The following is a 19,123-nucleotide window of genomic DNA, read 5'->3' as shown; positions in this document are numbered from 1 at the left end:
TTGGATTCGATTCTAAAACTTTGAAGATGGGAAACTGTCCCAAGTTTAGTTCAGTGCTTAGATTTAGGAAATCCTTGAAAGCAGGCCTATGTTTCATTCTTTATGTCTTTAGCAATAACAGGAAATGCCCAACCCTATAGACAGAAAAGTTACCTCATTTTGGGGAATGCAGAGTTATCATAATTTTGTCCCATTTTACAGATGAGGAAATTGAAGCCCAGAAGGTGAACTGACTTCCCCGAGTTATATATAGCAGAGCTGGGCCCAGTACGCTGGCCCCTCTCATCATCATGTTGCCCTTCAGACAGTGGCTAAGAAAAACAACAGGAAGTAAGAAAGAAGCCTGGAACCCCAAAGCTGCCAGGAAGACATTTTTTTGACACTTGAGTTTCAACATTTCAGCAATAATTAACTGCAATAGAATCAAGATTTTGTTTTCTAGCAGAGAGATGGAATATACCAACAGACAATGGCCAGCCCATATATGACAACAGAATTCTTTTCCACAACCTCTGCAGCATCCATCTGGGAAGACGAACACCTCTGCAGCAATTTGTCCAGAACAGCCAGGACGTGGTCAACAACTGCTTAGCTGCCCAATTCTAACTCCCCTACTTCTAACTCAGAACCAACCAGGAAAAGCCAAGTATGCACCCAAACCAACCACATGAGATGCCTGTTTCTAGCTAACCCATCAGCTTCCACATGCCACAACCTCCAGTCAGGGCATAGAACACTTCCCCACTCCTGCCTGCCTTTGAGTCTCTGTTGAATCTCTTGCTATAGCAACTTCTTAACAGACAGCTTCTGTTTGTTCTCATTTGGGTGTTCTTTGTTTATTTCTGCATATCTGAGACCAAGACCACTTTCAACGGGTCCAAACTAACCAGAGGATTAATGTGAGAGATAACATAGCATAAGTGGCAGGAATTCACCGAATGACACCAATTATCCCCGGAACACCCAGGCTGTTACTCCCAGGGCTCCAGCAACCTCAGGCAAAAACCACCAAAAAAATGCCTCCCTTGGGGTGGCAGTGATGGAGAGTGGACTTTAAGTTAGGTGCTCAAGGAAAGCCTTTGTGTAAATCACTGTTAAATAGAGTGGCTGTGAGCTGCGTGTGACTAGAGAGCACTCGAAATGTGGCTAGTAGGGATGAAATGTGCTATAAAATACACACCAGATTTAAAAGATTTAACTAAAAACACATAAAATATCTCATTAATTTTATATTAATTACTTGTTTCAATAGGTTCAATAAAATATATTCATAAAACTAATTTCACCTTTCTCTTTTTACTTTTTTAATGTGGCTACAAGAAAATTTAATTACTCTGTGGCTCATATTATATTTCCATTGCTCAAGATGATCTAGACTACAATGGGGATAAATTCTAAACTTCTCAGCTGGCCATCCAGACCCATCATTCCCCAGGGTGAAGGGAGCGTGGAACCATCCCACATGTTCAACTTCTAATTATTCCACATTCTCCAAACTTGAAACAGACGGTCATGTCCCCAGTGTTGGCCTATACCAATGGTCCTCAAAGATTTGTTCTTGGATGAGCAAGATCAGCATCTCCTGGGGACATTTTGGAATTGCCGAGGCTGGGACCCTCCACAGAAGTACTGAGTCTGCAGCCAGGTGAGTGGGGTCCCCAGGCGATTGTGATGCTCCCAGAAGGGCTCAGTGGGAAATACCCTGGGGCAGACATTGAGTTCTCCTGGCCTTTAGTAACCACTCCTCATTCCTTCCTTTCCTGCTAGCCAAACTCAGGTCTCTCAGATGGCCCCTCTCCAACCCCTGGGGATGGCCACCATGAGTTTCAGCCAATGGTGGCCATCCCATTCTCCCTCATCAGATGCTTACATTCCTCATCTGCCTTTACACTAGCACTAAGGTAGCCCCTTGGTGGGTTCTGGTCAAGGGGTGGCCAGGCAGCCTGTGATGTCTCTTCTGTGACAGCTTTTTCTCCTTGATAAAAACAAAGCCCCCTTTTTTCTTGCGTGACCCACTTCTTTCCTTCTTGAGAAGCTTTGCCTGAGGGCAGGTGCTCAAAGTAACAACAGCCTTACAACATGGAAGGAAAGGCCAAGAGAGCGGATGGCAGAGCCCTGGCACGGCCCAGCCTCAGGAACAAGGCTGACACGGCCCTCTGTGCCCTTCTTGCGAGGTGAGGTAATTACACGTTCTCTTCCTTAAGCTCCTGTGAATTGGATATTCTGTTACTAGCAGCTGAGCATATCCCAAATTATGTAAACCTTGGGCCTTCTACATCAATTGAAATTCTAACCATCTGTCATGGCCCACGCCAATTCCACTCTAGCTTTCCGTGAGACCATACTGTGGCTCTGTCACTGACGATGTTGAATTTTACTGGAGACTGCAAGCCCTGAAAACTCCCCTCCCACCCTTTGTGCTCCAGGAAGCCACTCACTGCGGGAAACCCCCTTCCCCCGTGACTTAGATGAGACCCACGGATGCCCGTCTTGTTTATCCCTGATAAGGCCAGACACGGACCTCTCAGTTCCCGTTATTTGCCCCATCATGATTAGCTGAACCACTTGTCCCCACTGACCAATGAGAACAAATACTCTTTAACCAAACTTTGGTGAAGTTTCTCTCCTTCCCCAGGCCCTGAACTTTGACCCACCCCCAGCCTGAGCCCCTGTAAGGACCCTCCAGAGAATAGGCTGGCCTCAGGGAAAAACGTCCCCACACTGGTTCTTTCTACCTGTCCTGTGGAATCCTTGGGATGCCTGCAGATTCCATGGTTCTTCTCCCTCCCACAACAGTTCCTCTCCGGGCTCTTGTAGCAATCCTTTGAAATAGTCTCTCCTTACCTAAGTATGGATTTATTGTTTTATTGGACACCACCCTCACACACACACACACACACACACACACACACACACACACACTGCCATAGGCAGCTCTAAGATGCCCCCACAATCTCCATCTTCTGCAATGCATTCCCTGTGTATCCCCCAGTCTTGAGCGTGGGTTGGACTTGTGACCTGCTTCTGATGAACAGGTGAGCAGAAACGATGGTATGTCGGAGCCTGGGTTATGAAAGCCTGCAGCTTGCATATGGGCTACGCTCACTCGCCCTCTCAGATTATTCACTTGGGGAGAGCCAGCTGCCATGTCTGTGAGGACACTATGAGGTCGACATGGCAAGTAACTGAAGTCTCCATCCACCAGCCAGTGAGGAGCTGCCAACAGCCACATGAGTGAACTCAGACGGGATCCCCACCGTGAAACCTTGAGATGACGACGGCAGGGCAGCCACGGGCTAAGGGCTCCCCCCTGAGGGACCCAGAGCCAGAACCACCCATAAGCCATGCTTGGGTTCCCGGCCCTCAGAAACTGTGAGAGGATGCTTTTTTTCCTGAGAGGCAAAGAACCCTGTAATTCTCTTATTCTCTGCTAGTTGGAACCTATTGTGCATCCACTCTTTTAGTAAATATCTTTATTTTAAAATAAATATCTAACTATAGTTTAATTAAATTTCAGTTATCAAATATTTCTATAATGTTAATTTCTATCCTCCTAAAAACATATGTACATTCCAACTTCTCACTGAACACCCTTCCCCCATTGTTGTATTCATTATTTTTAATTTACCTTTATCTTTAAACCTAAATTATAGCATACAGCATTCCAAATATTCTCATTTGAAGTTATTTTTGTGCTGTTCCCTAAAAATCATCTAACTGGAATGGGCAATTTTTGCTTACATTATTGATTTTGTTGGCTGTCTCTAAGCTTTGGTGGTGTTTGTGTTTAAATGAGAAGTTTGCTTTACTAAAGAGGAGATCATTTTGATCTAGTCCAGCTCATTCTACATAAGTTTACAGCTCCCGTGTTCTACTCTCCTGAAAAGTCAGCAAAAATAGGGGCCGGCCCCATGCCTAGGTGGTTAAGTTCGCGCGCTCCACTTTGGTGGCTCAGGGTTTTGCCTGTTCGGATCCTGGGCTCGGACATAGCACTGCTCATCAGGCCACGCTGAGGTGGCGTCCCACATGCCACAACTAGAAGGACCCACAACTAAAATATACAACCATCTACTTGGGGGAATCGGGGAGAAAAAGCAGGAAAAAAAAGTCAACAAAAATATATTTATCTTCTTGTTTGTACTAATATATTCCTATCAGATATGTTTTCCTTGTTAAAGCATGTCTGAGTCCTTGATACATTGTACCATTTTCAGCATTGTCTTAATAATACAATACTTTCCAGATTACAGATACATTTCCTCTCATTTGATACTTGTAATAACCCTGGGACAAAAACAAGAAAACATTTTTGTTATTCCCGGTTGACAGAGGAGGGGACAGGAGCTCAAGAAGTAAGTAACATGGCCAAGGTCCCACGGCTAGGAAGAAGGAGAACCCAGGTATTTCTGCCTTTCTTCTCTGCTCTCTGCCCAGCACTGCTGGGGGATTTTCAACCAAGCACACCTGGGAAGCAGTCATGCAAATTCTCGTTCCTTCATTTGCATTAAATTTGGTTTTCTGGCTCATTTTAAGTGGGGGAATTTCAGTCACTTCATCTTGTGCCTCTGCTTCTGTCTTCTCCTCTCTCACTCGCTCCCCGCTCCCTGAGCTCCGGTCCAGCCCAGGGCAGGCTCACAGCAGCAGAGCCCTTTTCTGGGGTGGTGTGGACAGCACAGGTCCAGCGATGACCCCGAGGCCCACCTCCGGCCCTTCTGCCCTGCTTCCCTGCCCTCTTCCTTCTTAGGCCTGCACGTTCTTAAGAAAGATTTAAACTCAGAAAACACACTGGCAGCATTTTACTCAGCTTGATTCCTTGAGCACTAAGAGAGTGGGTATGGGAGTTGAATTTGTCTATCAAAGACACTTTCAGGGCCCCAGGGGGCATCCCCTCGGCCTCTGTGATTTCAACCACACCTGTAGAGACCTGTGAATAGCAACACACTTTCCACGCTTGCCTGGAGTCTTTTTGTCATCTGTCTTAGGGCCTTCTCTGAACCCCTGGGAATTCACTCAGCATCTGTACAAAGGTGCTGTCAGGAAGTCTGCTCATCTTTTCATCATTGATTTTTAAGTGCTCTTTTTTACTGTAGATATAAGTCTTTTGTCAGATCCGCGTTGTAAGTAATTTTTTCCAGTCTGCAGCTTACCTATTAATTTACCTAAAGATGTCATTTGATAATCACATTTAAAAACAATTTGGTAAAGCCCAATTTTTCTTTTTATTTTCTCTTAGGGTTAGTACTTTTATGTCCTAAGAAATCTTTGCCTACATGAAGGTTGCATATATACGATGATGTGTATTCATAAAATTTAGCCTATGATTCATTTCAAATTTACACTAAATTAGCGTGTCTGTAGATTGAAGTCAAGATTGAGGTTTTATTTTTTTTTAAATTTTCATATGGATACCCAATTGTTTAGCAAGTTGACCTTGCTACATTCATTTATCAGTTCTACTTTTCTTTTTTTAGATTCCATAGATTTTTCTCTCTATGCAATCATGTCATGTGAGAATGCAGAAAGTGTGAATTCCTCATTTGTAATGTTTGTGCCTTCCTCCCACCCCGAGCCTATTGCTCAAGGCTTCCAGTTCAGTGTTGCAGGTAAGTGGTGAAAGTGGGCATCTTGCCTGGTACCCAACAATGGAGGCAAAGCATTCAATAGTTTACAATTAAGTATGATAATAGCTGTAGTTTTTTGTAGATTCCCATTATCAGATTGAGTATGGCACCTTCTATTTCTGTTCAATATGGATTGTTATCATGAATACTTATTAAATTATATCAAATACATTTTTTCTTCCATTAAAATGATCCGATGATTTTTCTTCTTGATTTTCTCAATTACATTGAATTACATTGACCAAGCTGATTCCCAAACGCCGCACACAGCTTCCATTCCTGAGATAAACCTCACTCGGTCACATTGTATATATTTCTAGATATTTTTTAGTAACATTTTGTTATGAATTTTTGCGTCTATATTGTATTACTTCTTCCCTGCCCTCTATGCTCTGTATTTCACTTACAGATTTTACAAACCCCACAATACTTATTTTTGCTTTGTACAGTAATTATGTTTTAAAGAAAAAGCTACAGGATAATAAGTTTTTTTATCTATTTATGTACATATTTATAATTTCTGATGTTCTTTTAGTTTTCCTGTAGATCTGAGCTTCCATCTGGCATCTTTTCTCTTTACCTTTTCCGCTAGATCCTTTCACATATTTCTCAAAGCTATGTTAAAGTCTCATCTGCTAATTCCAACCTCTGAGCTATTTGTGGGTCTGCTTTTATTCAACGTTGTGTCACCTGACTTGGGTTGGTTTGCTTCTTTACATATTATAATACTAATTTTTATTATACACTGGACATTATATGCAAACAAACAGTAGATCCAAAGAAAATAAAAATTATCCTCAGAAAGTTCTTGGGATCTGACTGCTGGTAAAACTCCAAAAGCTTCTTTATGCTTTACTACCCATCTGCCAATTTTCTGAATCAATGAAGCTCTCTTTCTGATTTACAGCATGGCCACGAGTTTTTTGAGTCTCTTTGTTCCACCATTCAGCTTCTGGCCTTTTGTTTCTGGGGCGATCCATCTCCATTCTGCTTCTTTGTCCACAACCTTTGGCCACCACCTATGTTATGCTCAGTGAAAGCCTTGTGTGCCTGGGGGTGATCTCTCATTCTCCTGTCCTGCCTCCATCCAAAAACAAGCATTTGCACATGGGAAAGGCTCCATTCAACTTGGAAGAGCTCTCCTACCTGCCTCCAGCCTTCAGTATGCCACCACATGCACTTGGTAAGAGCCCTAGGGAAAAAGGTGGCAGGTGGCTCCAACTAGCTTTGAGATGGGACACCTAGAAATTCTAATCCTTCATATCGACTCACACATGGCCATTAAATGTCCATTAAAATTTGCTCTGATTTCTCCTTGCCACCTTTCCTGTTAGATTCCCTCTTCCTTCTGCCATGCTCCCAAGGATGAAAGCAGGTATGGGACTCAAATTTTTTCCTAGGATGAGTTCATCCCTTTCTAGCATTTATTTCATTCTGCATATGTAGATCTCTGATTTTTAAAAAAATTCATGACCATTTACTCTATTCAGCTTGTTCTTGTTTTTTAGTGTGCTAAGGACAGTCTCTTGAGACTTTCTACATTCTAACCAGAAGGAGATGTTCTCAGAATAGTCACATCCTTATCTTCTTTTCTTTATTTCCCTTAAATCCAGAAGTCGTGTGTCCCTGTCTCTAACCAACCACTCAAGACAATTAACCTTGGTTACACTTTTGGATATTTAAACATGGATTTGTCATGCAGGATTTCTTTTATTGAGGCATTAATAGGAACATGGTTTGGCAGAACTGAACAGATCCTTAGAGGTCAGCAAGGCAAATCCCGCCCCACCCCCCAAATTTTAGAGCCCGGAAAACAGGTTCATCAAAGACAGTCTAGTCCAAGTCACCCAGTAACTTAGTTATAGAGTCAGAACTCCGACTACCGTGCATTTATCTGTCCACTATTGAAGTACCTGCCTCTTGGAGTTTTAGTTGCCTCATTAGTAAAATAAGGGAGTCGGATTAGACTAATGGCCGGTCCCTTCCAGCCTCATGATTCTATTTCTCCTCTCGTTGTGCCTGCTAAAACTCTCCAGGATGTCAAGGACGTGATCCATGTTACATCATCAGAGGACCTTTTCTATTTATGCCTAAAGGTTTGTCAGACCATGTCTAGATCACAATTCTGGGAAAAAATAATGGCTTATTGTTAAAAGAAGAAATAAAAACCCAAATGAAACTTTTAAAAATTTATCCTCACCAAATCCAAATGTGCTCATGTAAAATATTTATTAGGTATTGTCAAGTATAATAAAAACACTATGATTTTCTTGTTCTTCCATTCCCAGAAATGACTACCATAAAGAGTTTGATACATAATTCTCACAGTTTTTATGGGCTTACATTGCATCTCTGTTTTTACTCCTTCCACAGGTATTTACCGACTTCCTACTGTGTGCTGGAATACTCTGCTAGACTATACCAGGGCACAGCAATAGACAGACAGCCTCCACTCTCTTGGACTTTACATTCCACTGATAGAGGTGGACAAGAAGCAGACAGATGGATAAACAACAGCATCCCACAAGCAGAGATGTAGAGAGAGCCTGGGAAGTGGGCTACCTGGAGAGAGTGATCAGAGCAGGTCTCTCAAAAATTGAGAGCCACACAGGACAAAAGAATCAGACAGTTTAACCCGAGGTAAGAGTGAGCTTGGGAAAGAAAATAAGAAAATGCAAAGGCCCTGAAAAACTCAGTGCATTCATTCAGCAACGGGGAAGAGCGGCTGGAGCGTGGGAAGAGAGGCAGGTGGAAGGAGGTGCAGTGGAGAGCTGGAGTCCACATCACGCACAGCTGTGGCAGGTGCACTGAGATAATAGTCCAAGTGCAGGACAAAGTCACCGGAAGGTTTTCAGCAAAGACTTCAGAGTCTAATTCATAATTTAAAGTGTGGTTAAATATAGATACACATATATAATGCATGCTTATACTAAAATAGATACATATTTGTACATACACATACATTTTATCGAAGATATAATCCCTTGTGGTTTTAGAAGGATAGGATTTTTCTACATATACTCTTCTCACAAATCTTTCAGTTAAACCATCTCGCACATTTTCACTTGGCAGGTTAGAGAGATCACACAGTTCTTTTCAATAGCGTTGCACAGTTTTTAACCATCTCCTCTTTGAAAAGAAATGTTCATTTTAATGGTGATCATATTTGTATAGGTTCAATTTCAGTTATTAATGATTCACTTATTTAATTATCCAGCAAACATTGTTTGAGCCTCTATAATGCCTAGAATGTGGTGCAAGCATACAAATATGAATCACTTAAGTGTCCTTGCCCTGATGAAGCAGGCTTCTGGAGAAAGATCACCATGTGCATGACCAAGTCCTGTCGAGTTTTCTGAGGACAGGCAGGGAAGATGAACAGAGTAAAGAGGAGCACAGCGTGGAGGGAGATCCAGTCTAAGGATGCTAGGGGAACAGGGAAGTCTTGCAAAAAGGAGTTCTGAGAGATCAGGGGGTCGTCTAGCAGGCAGAGAGCCGGCCATGGCCAGGGAGGGCCAACAAGTGGAAAACACAGGGCGGGATGTAACCCCATGTGTGACACGTGTTGTCCTTAACACTTGAGAAGACTTCATGGTGAGGAGGAAAAATGCGTCATGCTGGTGGTCAGGACACCAAGCTTCTTAACTTGCTGTTTTCCACTAACTCTCTGTGCCATCACAGGTAAGTCACTTCCCCTCTCTGTGCCTCAGTCTCCACATCACAAAGGAATCCTTTGGCTTTCACATCCTGTGACTTTAAGTAAAAAATCTGACGTAAGCAAGACGATTGTGGGAAAAAAGTTCTGCGTTGACCGCTCCTGAGTTCTGAAATGCTGCCAAGTCTTTTTCCCAGCAGAAAATATTGAAACAATTAAAGTAATAAGAAATACTGATCTCAGAGAGGGCATCTTCCACAAAATAAGGGGAATAATTAAATAATACTGTAGTTATAGATTCAAAGTAACAAGGAAGTAATTTGGGCCAAGCCGCATTTGATAATTTGCTAATGCTCAATAGCGCCACCTATTGGTCATCCAGTTTTAGCTTGATGCTCTCCAATGGAGTAAGCCCGCCTTCTGCAGGAAAAGTACCCTCTCTCCTGATAGGGTCAAAATCAGCCCCTACTATGTTAAAGATTTGTTTGTTCTAGGTGCCTGCCACACCCATAACTTCTGCTAGGAACTTCTCAGACTGTAACCCCTGCATTGGGGTCTTCGTGTTCTTTACTGTGTGACCCCTACAAACTGAGTTGCAGCAGCCTGGATTAGTTGAAACAGTCAGGTCCCTTCTTTAAGGAATTCAAAATGGAAGAATAGACAACTGATGGTGGGAGCAGAAGTAAAGAGGCTCACTGTGCAGGACATTGTGTTTGCGCTTCCAACACCCAATCCACCTTGCCATTGGGATTTGGGGCGAGTTTGTGCCCCCACCCTAAGCCATGGGGATGTTTAAGCTCAAATGTTTAATTCTATCCTCCTTGCTGTGTTGAGTAGCCTAGGCTGAAGGTGTCCGAGTCTCCTAGCCACAGGGGGTGGTTTATGAACTCAGGATTTTGCAGGGAATTCTGAGAAACAGGCTCCTGGTTGTGGTCTAAAAATAAAGGTTTGCAACTTGAACTGCTGTGGTTGTTTCCCCACCATGAAAAAAGGCAATACAAGAAGGAAGGTGCAGGGATGGGCAGAGTGAAGAGAACTCCAGAGAAACAGAGAGGTGGGCTTATTAACTTCGTCCTACAGCCCGCTCTCTTTTGTTGTCTAAGCCAGTTTGATTTGAAATTTCTGTTTCTTACAAAAAGATGTAGCCCCCCAAAAAGGTGAATCCTTAAAAGTCACAGAGGAAGGGTGCATGTGCTATACAACTGTTGGAACCCAGCATCCCTGAGTTTTTGCTGCATAGGGCTTGATGATCTGGACCAGACCTTAGAGCTAACTGATCCTGAGCATTCTAGACCCAGGAAGTCTGCACACCTTCCATCTTCCAAGTTGTGTTTGTTTCTCAACCTTATCTGTTTACTTTATTCCACGAAGTACATCAGATCATATCTCCCATCCTTACTCCTGCTTAAAACCGTTTATTTGGGTTTTCAGTAACTTTAGGATATAAGACAAAATTTCTTCTATGGCCTGTAAGGCCCTGTGTGGTCTAACCCAGAGACTCACTCTCAGACCCTCTTGACCTATGTTACGTTCTTCTAGAAACTAAATTCTCTGGTCCACTCCCATCAGACCCCCTGGCCCTAATACAACCCCTCACCTGTCACTAGCTCCTTGTGTGTCGTATTCTGCCAGTGGGCATGTTTGGTGAGTCCATGAATATAGACACCAGATCAGCCTTTATTCACCATTGTCTTCAGTCTCTGGCTCAGAGGAGTGGGCAGGAAATGAATGAATAAATGAATGAATAGATACATGCATGGTTCTCTACCATTAGCTGAAGAGGTCAGTTGTCCTCAAGGAGAATCTCTGCGATTAACCCTTTCCAGCCAGCCAGCCAATACTAGGGAACCCCTAGAACCATGAAATCTGATTCAAAAGCTTTTCCAGATGTTGCATCCTATCAGAGACTGGGAGAAAGACATACATCTTCAGCGGATGAGAGCGGGGTCTTCTTACCCAGTGATGCCTTGGGAATTGGTAAGTCATGGAAATATTATTATCTGTTCCACTGGATTTAGGAAGACACCTCAGCTGACACACTCGTCTAGAATTTGAGAAATGTGTCTGTTTGATTTCAGGGGTAGGGAGTGACTTTTACAAGATGCATTGCCAAGACCTTGAAATATAGATGTATGATTTTACATATCTCTCTATTTTGAAGTGACAAAATCTGCTGTGCTCACAGGGCGACTCTTACCAGCTTCCTGGAGGGGTGAAGGTTGCGCTCAGATGCAGATCGCATTAATGGTACCTGAGGTACTGGTGCTGAACAGTGCAATTGAAATCCTAGGTTTTAACCCCAGCCCCACCACTTGGGAACATCGATTCTCAAAACCTAAATGTGCATTAGAAGTTAGCTTATCTTCCTCTCTAATCTTTTGTAGACACATATTTGGGAAATTAGATAACTGAGTGGTGTGGCATTTCAGTAGCATCCTTCCTGGATCACAGTTGAAGGCACTGTTTTGTGTGGTGGAACAGAGCTCAGAGTTCGGCGTCAGACTAGTCTGGGACCCTGACTCCATCCCATGCCAGGGTGTGGCCTCAGGGATCATGCTTAAAGTCCAGACTTGTTTCCTGATCTGTAAAATGGGGACTAGACTAGAGAGTTGTTGTGAGGCATTAAATAAAATGAGCGACAAGCAGATAGCAGAGCACTGCTCAGGCTACAGCAAGTGTTCGATGAATCTGCACTACTGTTTTTCCCAAGGAAGGCACAATGCACCTCAGTGTTTTATTGCTCACCTCGGGAATTCTAAACCCCACACCGTGGAGAAGCAGCCTGCCTGGAAGACCCACAGGAGGCAGGAGCCAGAGGCAGAAGGAGCCATATGTGCCCATCAGAAGGAAGGAGGGCAGGTCCTGCCAGTTGGAGGGGTTGGTTCTATGATTTGTTGCCTCTGCTTCTCTGTAGACTGAAGGGAGTCTCGGGTGGCAGAGCCAGGCCCAGTTCCATGTGTCTCCAAGGCAAGCAGTTCAAGACCCATAGCCTTTCCCTGAAGTGCAGTGGGGCACCCCACTGGCTTCTCAATGGAAGCAAGAATGAGTGATTGTGCAGTTAGTTCCCATAAATTCAAGTCAGACAGATACAAGCAGAACATTTTGTGAGCTTGGTTCTTTTTGCCACTTAAATTGAAGAATATTAGAGATGGAAGGGATCTTAAAGAGAGTCTTGCATTTTCCTGAGGCCGGAGAGGAAAAGTAACTTCCTGACACAGTAAATTGGAGGAATGACAGGAGTGGAATATGCTTGTCTTGGCCCCGAGTTCAGTTATTTTCCACATTGCCTTTGCTCAAATAATTTATATGGCAATTCTTTCTGAGAATTGAATGTTGGAGGAAAATTGCAAAAGATTTGCAATGAGAAGACCTCTGCCATTCTGACTATGTGACCTGAAAGGAGCCAGCAGGGATGCTGAGAGCATCGCTGAACCAGGAGTCAGGAGCTGTGGCCCCCAGGCCTGTCTCTGCTCCTCAGTCACTCTGAGACCCTGGGGAAATCACTTTTCCTCTCTGGCCCTCTGCATCCTCATCTTTAAATCGAGAGAGATGGACTGGACATTGTAAAGGGCCCCATCGATTCTGAAATATCTGTGGTCCAATTTCCCTAGTGGTCAGAGACCAAGCCAATTAGCTCTCTCAAAAACATCCCATCTTGGACATAGTAAACACTTGAGAGATATTTGGGGATAAACTAAAGGGGAAAGAAAGGAGCTTTAAAAACATTGAACTAAGTGAAAGAAGCCAGTCACAAAAGAACCTGTAGTGTATGAGTCCGTTTGATTCCATAGGAAATGTCCAGAATAGGAAAATCCATACAGATGGAAAGTAGAACAGTGGTTGCAGGAGTTACCATGCTCAAAGCAATATAAAGTATAAATGGACTTTCACACATGCCGTCTAATTGAAGCCATAGATAGACAGTGCATGAAATGATAATTATCCATTTCATCTCTGCAAAACTGAGAACCGGAGATGAGAAAAGACTTGAAGGATGACTTAAATCTTGAAAGATGACATCTTAAGATGACTTAAGATGCCTCATAAGTTGCAGAAGAGGGAGAGGGGCTCCTACTTGCTTCTTCGTGCCTCTTCTCTGCACCACAGCCCCTAACCCCACCCACCCAAACTGATGGACCACTTTGTGCTAAGAACAATAAATCATGACCAAATGCAGAAGGTGGTTTCAGCCCTTCTCTTACAGGGTCTCTATGCTGTCTTTCAAATGCTGCTTTCTTGGCTATCCCAGAAACGCTCTTGCCTTGGTGCCCATGAGCCACACTCTTCCCTTTCTCCTCAGTCACCTCACGATGACACCACAGCCTCTTGTTTCCTGGGAAGCACCCTCAACCCCTGCTTCTGACCCACTAGTGACAGGTGTTCTCAGCTCCTGGACATGATCCCTCCCTGGGATATCTCATTCTTTCTCATGGTTTCATCTTCTGAATGTGTCAGGCTCTGTCTCCAGATTCTTCCCTCTCACCATTTCCAGTTGTACCTCTCCATGTGCTTCGTGAACTTCAACAGTCACGTCAAGCTCAAATTCATCAATATCTTCTCTGTTAGACCTTCCATCAACTCTGACCTTTATTTGAGGGTGTAGAAATCACAGGTGCAGAAAGCTGAATTGATTGCATTCCTTAGTTCATGACAGACCAACGTCATCATCATCATAAGTCCATCCAAGGACGGTCTCTTTCTCTCTCTCTCTGTCATTTTGTTTTGCTTCCTTTTCCTTCTCTTCCTCGATTACGTCCGTTACCTCCCTGACAGGTAACTGCTGTAATGTGTTTGAGGTTATTCCCTGTATATGTCAGTGCCCTGGTAAAATTTGTAGTGTTGTTTTCTGCGTACATATTTTAAATGTATAGTAATGATATTGTGGTGATACTCCATTTCACTCAGCACTTGTAAGATGTAGTCATGTTGCTGTATGTTCATCTTGTTCGTTAGCCCTAACTGCTCCATAGTCCATGGCGTGCGTTCACATATCTTACCTGTTACCCCATTGATGGGCACCTGCGTTTCTCCTAACACGTGTGACCACAAATAAAGCTCAAATGAGCCTCCTTATATTTGTCTCCTATATCGCGGCTTCTTTTCTCGATCACTGGCTGTGCACATTTTTATTTCACTAGTTCCACGCATCTTCCTTCTGGGATAGCTGACCCAGTCTAGCCTGGTGAACTGCCAGCAGTCCATGAGTGTGCCCTCCCCACTTCCCCTCCAGCATCCTGAATTGTCCTTCCTAGTAATTTTTGTCAGGGTGAAAAGTTATACCTTTAATCGTTTAAATTAGCATTTTGTTTAATTACTGAATTTGAATATTTTTAATAAACATGTTAGAAATTTAGACTTCTCCATCTGTCAGTAGGCTATTTATAGCCTCAGCTCATATTTCTACTCCATTTAGCATCTCTTATTTTTTATTTTCAGGAATTTCACTTTTTATTACTAAAATAAATCATGTGTCTGTTTCAGAAGCTAGAAGAATCTTTTCCTGGCCTGTCATTAATTTAATTTCTATTTTTTGAATATGAATCATTATTTGTCATGTAGTAAGAACACTTTTTGTTCCCCTGAGGTTGGAGCTTTCTGTTGTGCCTGTTCTGTCACTCTTCATCTTAGTCGACAGCCCCAACGTGTACCATCTCATCTGAGCCAAAACCACTCATCATCCTTGACACCCTTCTTTCTCTTTCTACCAGCTGCCAATCACCAGCTCTGCCAACTGTATGGTCTGACTATGATTGAATCCATCTCCTCTCATCCCTCCATTGCCACCCTGGTTTGGTCCTCATGGGTCCTCACCTGGACTGGCTACTGCATCCCTCTTGACTGGTCTCCCTGCCTCCAGTTCCAGGCTCCTCCCACTCCATGCTCCATACTGCTTTATGAATGATCATTTCAGACACACAATCCTACTCTGTCCTCCTCCTGCGTAAAATCCCTCAGTGAATCTCCTAGGCTCAAGCAGTTTCCCTTAATATAGCTGAATATCAGAGTCATTGGGTTTGGCTTCTTTTCATTTTTAATTAGAATTCTTAGATCCCAACCTAGAATTACAGAATGGGAATATCTCAGGATAAGGCTTGGGGAACCAGTTTTTTAGGAGCTCATTCACATGCAGAACAAACTGTCTTTCCACTACGGTCCATATTCCACTATGTCATACTTTTTGAAACCCAAATCCTGAAGATGTCATGACGTGCTCTCTAGGAAGTAGTACCAGACCACAATGCTAGCATCTTTTTCCATCATAGCTGACCTCAAATGCTTTTGTAGTAATGCTGGTATATATGTTCTTTCATGCATGAAACTAATTTTTGCTTCTCTGTCTTTGCAACATTTGTGCCATCTTTTTGAGAGTTCTTTGCCTTGCTTTCAACTTAATTTAATTATTCAAGGTTTTATCAGCCAACTCCTTCTTCAGGAAGATTTTACTGGCCACCCGCCCTCATGCTGATGTTTCTCCTTCTTAGTGTCCATATAATTTATCCCGTCACCATCTGTCTTGACCCTCATGCTTTCAATAACTTGTCTATGCATCTGTCTGTTTCACCAAATTCTGAGCTCCTTGAAATAGAGTGGTGTTAATTATCTTTGTACCTGGGATGCTAGGTCTAGAATTTCAGATGTGAAAAGAGGGAAGATGAAATCTGATTAACAAAAGTCAGTGATATCTACAGAATTGTAAAGAATTGCAGGCAAGAACATGGCCATTTCCTAGAGGTACTGGTGGCATCATTTGTAATGTGAATAAGTGTGAGTTTTTGAGTGGAGGGGTAGCTTAATGCCCATAGGTTTACTTGGAGATTCAGTTGTCTATTACTGTTTAACAAACCTCTCCAAAACTTAGTGCAATAAAAAGCCCAATAATTCATTATTGCCATCATCATCATCATTGTTATCATTATGATTACTTCTCGTCGTATGGGGGTCAGCTGGACTCAGTTCAAGGCTCTCACTTGAGGTCTCTCATTCAGTTGCAGTCACATGTAGTTGAGATAGAGTCCTTCTGAAGGCTTTCTCACTCTCGTGTCTGTCAGTTGGTGCTGGTTGTTGGGTAGGACCTTCACAGAGATTGTCAGCGGGATCACCTACATGTGGCCTCTCTACATAGCCTGGGCTTCCTCACAGCAAGGAGGCCAGGTTCCAAGGGCCTCCAGAAAGAGGGAGGCAGGAACAAACTTTATTTCCTTTCATAACCCTAAGTCACATGGGTCACTTCCATTAGACTACATTGGTCAAGGTGGCCCCAAAGACCCACCGGGTTTCAGGATGGGGGGACATACACTCCTCCTCTTGATGGGGAAGTGGTGGCTCACATTGTCAGAAGAGCATGTGGGCTATTGTTACGGTTATATTTGGAAACTACAACCTGCCCCATCAATAAGCCACTTATCTCTGAGACTCAGTGCCCCATCTGCAAAATATAGACAACAGTACAAACATCATACGGATGTTAGTGGTGAGATTTGAATCAGGTGATATGACGTCTGTTCAGTAAACATTAAGCATCTGCTAAGTGAAAGCAGAAGTGAATTGAAAATGCCAGCGGTAAATGGCCGTGATGAGTCCACAATAACTATTAGCTTCAAACTCCCTGTGGAAAATGAGAATATGTAGTTTTCAGAGTTGGAGTCTCCGTTCGGGATTGGGCTTTTATGAGAAATATCAGAGCAGTGAATTGCCTGACTGTGTAAATGCTCCCTCAGCCACCACTGCTTCCTCTCCTCCCTGTGTTCACCCTCTTTCTGAGCTGCTTGCAACCAGATCTGGGCATATTTCCAGCATTTAGCACCCCTAAGTGTTTTGTCCTAAAATATTTTGTTTTGGAAAATATCCAGGTTTAATTAAATAAACAGCTCAGTCTGTGTTAAGGAAAGGACAGAATATTCCCATTTATCCTAAAAGAAGGCTTGTATATCTCTCTTCTTTTTTATCTTATTATGCCTCTCGTATTCACAAATTTCCTCCCGTAAAAAGCACTATACAACATGCACACATTTTAATGAAAAACGTATAAGGCTTAATTTTTTCTCATGAAATAATTTATACTTATGTACCTAGATGGCTTATTTGATACGATGACTGAATTGATGAATGCATACACATGTACAAACACACACACAAAATATATATTTAATATATGTAAAAGATAAATTTAAAAAATTACCCATGAACCTGCTACCCAAATTAATACCTAGCACATTAAAATATCATTGACTCAACACAGGTGTTACCGCCCATGCCACCCTCTGCCCTCCCCCAAAGGTAAGTTTCATTCTGAATTTTGAATTTGTTATCCTCTTTCTCTTTTAAAAACATATTTACCCTATATATGTTTATTTGGATCCCCAACAGTGCAGTATTTAATTTTGCATATTTGGGGACTTTAAAAATAAATGCTTTCAGGAGCAAAGCGGATAATTCTGAGATGGTAGGAAGTTATAGAGTAGTAACAACCTTGGAACACTGGAGGGTGAATGATGCCCAATCTAAGGTGTTCAAAGTCGGTTAAAAGCAACATCAACAGCAGCAACACCACCTCCACCGCAGTCCTTGTGTGTAAATTGTGCCCACAGCCTTGGCCTGTAAGCCTCCAGCTTAAAACCCTTGGCTTTGAGGGAAAAGTCTGAACCCCAAGGTGTGAATGCAGGGCTCCCTAAAATCTATCCTTGACTTGCTTACCAGCCTCTTATTTCACTTGTAATAATAAGGATGTGGTGCAAATACATTATTCATAGAGTGCCGATGGATGTGTAGATTTGTCCAAATGCTATGGTACTAATGCTTTAGTACTGATTACTAAAGATTTTAGTACTAATTACTAAGTAATTACTAAATTAGTCCTAAAGTACTAATTACTGAAGAGTGTACCCATATTCCATGACTGAGCAATTCCATTCAACATACTATATACTCAGTGGAAATAAATGCTTATGTATATATAAAAATACATGTGAAAATATTTTATCTAGATTTATTTATAAGACCTAAGCTAGCAGCAACTCAAATGTACATCAGGAATGACCAATATATATTCCATCTCACGTGTTTTTCTTACAATGAGGTGTTGACACTCCTCCACCGAGAGGTGAGGGATTTTTTTTCCCCTTTCCTTGAAACTTGGCAAAGCTTTGTAGTTGCCTTGACCAATATAATGCAGTGGAAGTGATGCTGTGTGACTTCCCACTTGGAAGCTAGGCAGTAAAAGGAGATATGACTTCTGCTTTGCTCTATTACTTCCTTAGGACACTTAATTTTGCAACTCGGACACCATATCGTAAGGAAGCCAACTCACATGGAGACCCACGTGTATAAGCTGTTGTCTCAGCTGGCAACCAGAATCAACCACCAGACATGGGAGTGTAGAAGAGTGAATCAGCTGAGGCCTCAGATACTGTGGATACGCCCTCCCCCCACCCCCCCACCCCCCCCCCCCACCCCCCCCACCCCCCCCACCCGCCCGTACTGTGCTCTGTCCAAAGTCCTGAATCCATAAGAACAATAAGTGGCTGTGTTGTGCTACTCAGTTTTGAGATGACTTGTTATGCAGCCATAGTAACTGGAAAAATTACATACAAAAACATGAATAAGGGGTCAGCCCCGTGGCCAAGTGGTTAGGTTTGCATGCTCTGCTTCTGCGGCCTGAGGTTCATTGATTCAGATCCTAAGTGTGGACCTACACACTACTCTTTAGGCCATGCTGTAGTGGCATCTGACAGAGAAGAACCAGAATGACCTACAACCAGGATAGACAACTATGTACTGTGACTTTGGAGAGAAAGAAAAAAAGAAAATAAGAGGAAGATTGGCATCAGATGTTAGCTCAAGGCCAATC

This window comes from Equus caballus, chromosome 9, assembly GCF_041296265.1.
Source record: "Equus caballus isolate H_3958 breed thoroughbred chromosome 9, TB-T2T, whole genome shotgun sequence".
Classification (NCBI taxonomy): Eukaryota; Metazoa; Chordata; class Mammalia; order Perissodactyla; family Equidae; genus Equus; species Equus caballus.
The sequence above is the reverse complement of the archived record's forward strand: the minus strand, read 5'-3'. Positions refer to the sequence as shown.